This window comes from Macrobrachium nipponense, chromosome 3 (assembly GCF_015104395.2).
Source record: "Macrobrachium nipponense isolate FS-2020 chromosome 3, ASM1510439v2, whole genome shotgun sequence".
Lineage (NCBI taxonomy): Eukaryota > Metazoa > Arthropoda > Malacostraca > Decapoda > Palaemonidae > Macrobrachium > Macrobrachium nipponense.
In genome coordinates, this window is record NC_087202.1 from 27,022,591 (window position 1) to 27,029,422 (window position 6,832).

Genomic DNA, 6,832 nt, shown 5'->3' on the forward strand with positions numbered 1-6,832 from the left:
CTTTGTGGAAAATCGATATTACTACCAGTAATATCGAATTTTCTTTGAGATTCGTATTGATATCTATTTATTTTTTATAATTATGGATATTTTTACGAGTCATCATAGACCTGGATAGGTTCACTCATTGTTAATGCCATGGATAAAAAGTTTGTACAGCGGACTCTTCTGAATTCCAAAATATCAGCGAATTCATGTGGGTTAAGTCTGGTCTAAATGGCTCTCTCCCCTCCCCTGTATTTGGATGTCGTCTGAATTTACTTTGCCCTTGTGACAAGTATAATTTCACTTGCAGGCTGATTAATGGAACCGGTTACAGTATCCTGCAGTACGAGAGTTTCACATAGCAACTTCAAAAAATCGTTCGTCGCTGCGGATGACTACAGTCAAGTAACAACCGCCTACAATGTGAAAGGAATTTCATGGACTTCTTCGACCGACACCGTATCTCGTCGTTAATCTCGTTTTAATGCGGAACGCTCCGGCGGCTGTCGGAATCGACTACAAAAAGGGACATACTTCCGACAATTACGACCCGAAGGATATTCAACTCTACTTTGCTGGCGAAGGACTCGTGCTGGGATGATCTATTCATCGCGAACGTAATCGTGTAGCTTAGGATGCAGAGAATAAGTGTGAGCGCAAAATGGAACGTTGGACCCGCCCAGGCAAATTTTCCCCTTGTTTTAACCATTGAAAAAGGCCGTTTCATTTGGCTAAAGGTGGTTGTCTGGAACTGTGTAATGGACGAAAAGTTGTTCGAAAGCTAGTTGAAAGTGAAGTAGTATAACCTCGGTCATGTATCCTATATATATAAAGTATCAAGTATCCTATATATATAAATGATCATAAATAACAGAATCGAAATATATTTTTTGCGTGTACGCACTAGGAATCTATATATAAATGATCATAAATAACAGAATCGAAATATATTTTTGCGTGTACGCACTAGGAATCTATATATAAATGATCATAAATAACAGAATCGAAATATATCTTTGCGTGTACGCAATAGGAATCTATTTAAAGTGCACATATATTAATCATAATTATATGAATCCATATACATATGTATAAACAAATCAGGTAGCCTATAATCAATCTGTTACCTTTTTTTTCTTACCAATATCTGCAGTTATTTATGAGTTAGTATATGAATTAATGAATCAGATATATAACATTTAGCATAAAAATCAACGAATCAATCAGCATAAACATTAATAATGTTATCAATTCATATATGAAATTTTTTATCAGTTAAAATATGATTTTTATCATGTTAATCTTCATTCTATGCAATTATCAGAGTACATTAGTATTTTCTGTAGCATAAGTATCTTAAAGAGATGAAGTGAAAAACTGTATCAGTATATATCACGTGATCACTATTATTTACCAATATCATTGTTTTATATTTTATTACTTGAATCAATTCATGTACACCATGAATTTTTATTTACTTATATATATATATATATTCACATAGTGTCTGTATCACACTCCTATAAGTCAAATGCAAGTCAAGTTTGAGTAATATTCAGTAGTTGGTTTTGGTAGCTGACCGAGCTAATGTAAGTGTTTACATAATAAAAATATGGAATGTTAGTCCATATATATAAAAGATTGCTTGCAGGAATGTGATCAGACTAGAGACGCTAAAGATGACGTATACAATAAGTATGTAGGCTAAGTTGACATGCCGTCATCTGTGGTCATTCATTTGTTTTGAAACAGTCCAAGCTCCCTGCTTGAGACAACTACCGCCTACGTGATCTGTAGCGTGTCTCATTTGATTGTGTGTTCGTATGAAACTATGTCATTGTATGTATGTTCATATGTTCGAACTACTGTCTGTTCCTTCATAACTTGTAACAGAGATGGTAGACGGCAGAAGAGAGTTAGCTATCGTCATTAGAAGACCTGTACCTCTTTACCTAAGCTTTATCATGTAGAGGAATAGGATTAGCCATCATCATTGGCAGAAGTGATCAAGCTATCGTCATAGAAGACTTGTACAATCATATCTGATCTTCAGCATGTAAAACTTCAAGAATATATCTATTTTTATACTTAGTGTTTTCTACAAGAACCTCCTCACCATGAGTTTAACACATCGTCGTAATAAACAACAAGATAATACCGACTTCGTAAGTGATCTACAAACCCCCAGACACTCCATTGAAGATGGAAGTGCAATACCAACCGACTTAGCGTAAGATTATCGCTAGTCTAACATTACCTCATAGGGCGCCTTATCATACAAGGCACAAGCCCTAATAAATGTATGAAAGTGAGAACCTTGGTTTTCTGTATATGCCAGACTGCAAAAACAACCTAGACTTCATAGTGGCTTTTGATAAATTCATATCTGACAAAAACTGCAGCTGTGAAGAGATATGTTTAAAAAGACTGTTACTAAATGCTTTAAATGACCTAAATAAGAAATTTCCTGTTCCCCGTAGATTTATGATAGCCATCCACTCGCTAAAATAGTTAGATGTAACAATAAGTAGATCCGACAAAGACGGCAAAATCGTAATAATGGACAAAGACTTCTACATTGACAAAATCAACCAACTCCTTAGCGACACAAACACTTCCGACAAACTGACGAAAAATCCCCTCCAAAACGTCCCCACAGAATTTTTTCAGAAAGTAAGATTAATTGGCCAAGACAAAAAGAGTATTGAACTATTAGAGAAATTTAAAGTAATTAATCCTAAACTACCCTACTTTTATAGCCTTCCCAAAACTCACGAAGACAATCTTCCAATCAGACCATCGTTTCATGTGCCGGAGCTTTCAATTACAAAATTTCTAAGTGGTTAGCTGGCCTCCTTTCCCCTTTTTTAGGCACTTTTTCTCCCAGTCACATTAAACATTCGGAAGATTTTTGTCACAAATTCAGAGAAGCATATATACCACTTCACAACATAGAAATTTTAAGCCTAGACCTAGATTCTCTATTCACAAAAGTACCAGTATAGGACGTTCTTCAGTTTTTGAGGAAAAAATTATCACCCTATTCAGATAATTTCCCATTGGCGCTCGATAAAATAACAAAGTTAGTTGAATTATGTGCATTTAATAACATATTTTCATTCGGTGAATCATTCTATAAGTCCTGTTTTAGCCAATCTGTACATGGAATATTTTGAAACTACTGTAATAAATGCAATAAAACCCAAATACATGCTGTGGATGAGATATGTAGATGATATTCTAACATTTTGGATAATAGGTGGGGCAATTTTAATGAATTCCTTTCAAAATAAAATGCATTAGTGCCCAGTATCAAATTTAAAGTTGAATTGGAAACAGACAACAAAATTCCTTTTCTTGATGTTTTAATAATCAGAGACACGACAAAATACAAATTTACCATATACAGAAAACCAATGTTCTCATTTTCATACATTCACTACTTTAGCTATCACGATATTGCTATCAAGATAGGTGTAGCCAGCAACCTGTTCTTAAGAGCCTTACGAATTTGTTCCCCAGATTTCATGAAAAAAGAATTTGAACTAATCCGTAAGCAACTTTCATCTTTAAAGTATCCTGACCATATAACTGAGAAAGCAATTCACAAAGCAAACGCAATTTTCTACCGACCGCCTCAAGACAAGACTAGAGATACACCCAACAATAAAATCAAAATTCTACACCTGGACACGATTAAGACGGTGACTTAGACCCTCGTAAAATCTAACCATTTTGCATTTACCTACCCAAACACCTTAGCCAAATCCCTGATTAACGTCCAACAAAAGACACCCCCCAAGGACACTGGGGTTTATGAAATCCCATGCCAGGACTGACCAATCTTACATCGGATTTACAGGAAAATCACTTCCCCAAAGATTAATACAGCACAAACGGTCAGTTAGGTATGGACAACAGAACTCAGCTATTTTCAACCATATAAATGAACATAACCATAGAATAAACTGGAATTTGTCACATATAATTTATAGAAGCAACTGCCGGTACAAGAGTCAAGTGATGGAATCAGCCTTAATAAAAGAGAGGCAGGTAATGAACATCTCAAAAAGGAGCATGGGATTCAGATGTGATCGACAAGATTTTCATTCAACCAATGCTTAAGAAGATTAAAGGAAGATTATCAGTGGGGGTGACCTAAATTGGCTTACCTGTGGATGGATCTGTTGGTATAAATACCACCTTTTCTGTAAACTTTTCTCATTCATCTACCTGAAGAGAGAGACAGCAGTCTCTGAAATATAGTATTTCTCTCTCTATATTTTGGTGTTTTTATGGGCTCCTTTTATTATATATATATATATATATATATATATATATATATATATATATATATATTATATATATATAATTTCCTATTATATAATAGCAATTCTAATATTTTGTTTATGAGAATCATTATCTAAGTGTAGTGACTCACTCACTTGATTCTAGATGGTGATATACATATACATAGCAGCAGCGTCTCATGTGTAGATAAGCCATATGTTGCAGAGTACTTGGCTAAATGTTGCGTTGGGCAATTCACTTAAATATCTTTATTCTAATGCCTTACTAACCAATCCTTTGTCCATTCCCTTGCTTCTCCGAAGGGGGTTAGTGCCGTCGCCGTCTGTCAGTGTAGTACTACTCACGTGGTGGAATGTAGGCATTACTTTAGGTTCTTTGCAGCGTGCCTTGGGCCCACGCTGCAACCCCTTTCGTTCCTTTTACTGGGCCTCCTTCCGTATTCCCTTTCTTCCATCTTACTTTCCACCCTGTCCTAACACTTTGTTTCATAGTGCAACTGCAAGGTTTTCCTCTTGTTACGCCTTTTACTGTCAATTTCCAGTTCACCACTGCATGACTTCGTAGATCAGTACTTGGCCTTTTGCATAAATTCTATTTTCATTCCCATGCTTATATCAAAGTATTATTATAGATTAGAAAATGTGGTGTCTGTAATTTGTTAGCCTATGTACCTACTTACCGGTGTTATTATGAGACCTCGCTTGACGGCCAAACCACTACAACCTACACATGCCCATCGCAGAGAACAGATCCCTTTCCACTTCTGTCTGTCACACAATCTCACCCTCGTTAGAGGCAACCTCTTTCCGTTCCTTTACTTCTTTCACAACTGTCCAACACTTTTTAGGTTTTCCTACGGATCCTACCTTCAAATGGTTTTGAATTTAAGACTTTTTTCCATCAACTTATATCTGACCATTCGAACTCGCGGCCACCGAGGTGGCAGGCCAAGACCATACCGATCACACCACTGAGGCGCTCTTCCGACATGACTAACCCATCTCAGAACACTAATTTACCTTTTCACATTCGCAAAAATGTTTTTATTATCACTTCCATTTTTTATCTCTTAAATTCTTCATATGAACATTTACCGCGCAGAGTTAACCTATCAATCTCATTTTTTGTTTATTTAAAGATTCAAAACTTAGCTACACTTAGTTTGGTAACATCCTGCTATCTTTCTTCCTTACCTGTCCCGAAAGGCCTTTTCTCTCATTCTGCTTTCATGTTGTGTTAACTCAAAATACCTAAACGAAGTAATGATTTCCATTTTTCCATCATCCATATCAGCACTCATTACTTCATCTGCCTGGTTTCTATTTATCCTAATAATAGTCATAACCTATATTGGTGACATCCATTCTCAAATTCTCCCATTGCAAAAATGTTTAGACAACAGTTTCTGCAGTTTCTGTCTACAATACTTTCGATTTCAGCTACATCTGAACAGCTAAGAAGCCCATAATCAATATATTGTCTCGATCATACTTTTGATACTTCTTACACCCAAACCAATATCTACACATTCCAACAGTCCGTTTCCATCATAGAAATTTTTAATCACTCTCGACAACTTACCTTCTGTACCAAAGCACTCTGATATTCATCTTAATAGTTCTGCCAAAAGTTTTTTCAGGGTCCATGTTTGCAACATAGAGCTTTATGAATTCACTTTCAAATTTTTCGCATCCTTCTTTTCTTCAGGCTGCCAAGCTACATTTGGGGTTTACCGACTTTGGCTACCCCAAACAAAATTAATATTTCAATAAACTAATAATGAGTACATAGGAAGTATATAATTAACTAGTAATGATATATAATTTCAAAGTTGGTTGTTGTAATGCAGCAATTCAAATCACGAATAGAATGGTAACAAAGTGACCTTCCTACAGAATTACCAATAACAGACAGCAGTGTCAATTTATAGTTTTCCATTACTTACTAGCCTCATTGTTGATTAAAATTGAATTATGTATATATAGTGACTGCAACCTTCGTATGGAGTCGAGTACAACTGAATTAGGTACCCTCTGGTTCAATACAGCAATTTTTGTTGATTCTTGCGTTTTTGCTTTTCAGTATTTTGGCTCTGCTGGCTGGCCACATTAACTGGAATATAACAATGTAATCAAACATTGTCGAATTATAATTCAAGTATCAAATTAATCACTGTTAACAAATTCAAATTCACCATTATTTTCTGCTGAAAATTATCATAACTGTCTTTGTTACGAACATTACGAACAGCCAGAATATCGATTCATTCAGATATTTGTCTGTCATGCCATAAGGCCATGAATTAAAAATCATATCTTCCTACTGAGGAAACATGGTCAATATTTCATATATCCTGTCCAGCTTCTTATGAATTTGCAATTTACTAAAACATCTCCCTTTGATATTAGCCTTCAAAAACTACACTAATAGAGAGATACAGTTGGAAGTGCTTCTTATAATGTCTGAATAATAATGAATAAAGGTTCTTTCTTAAGTCTATCAAATTATAGAAAGAATAGAATGTAAACAACAGAGG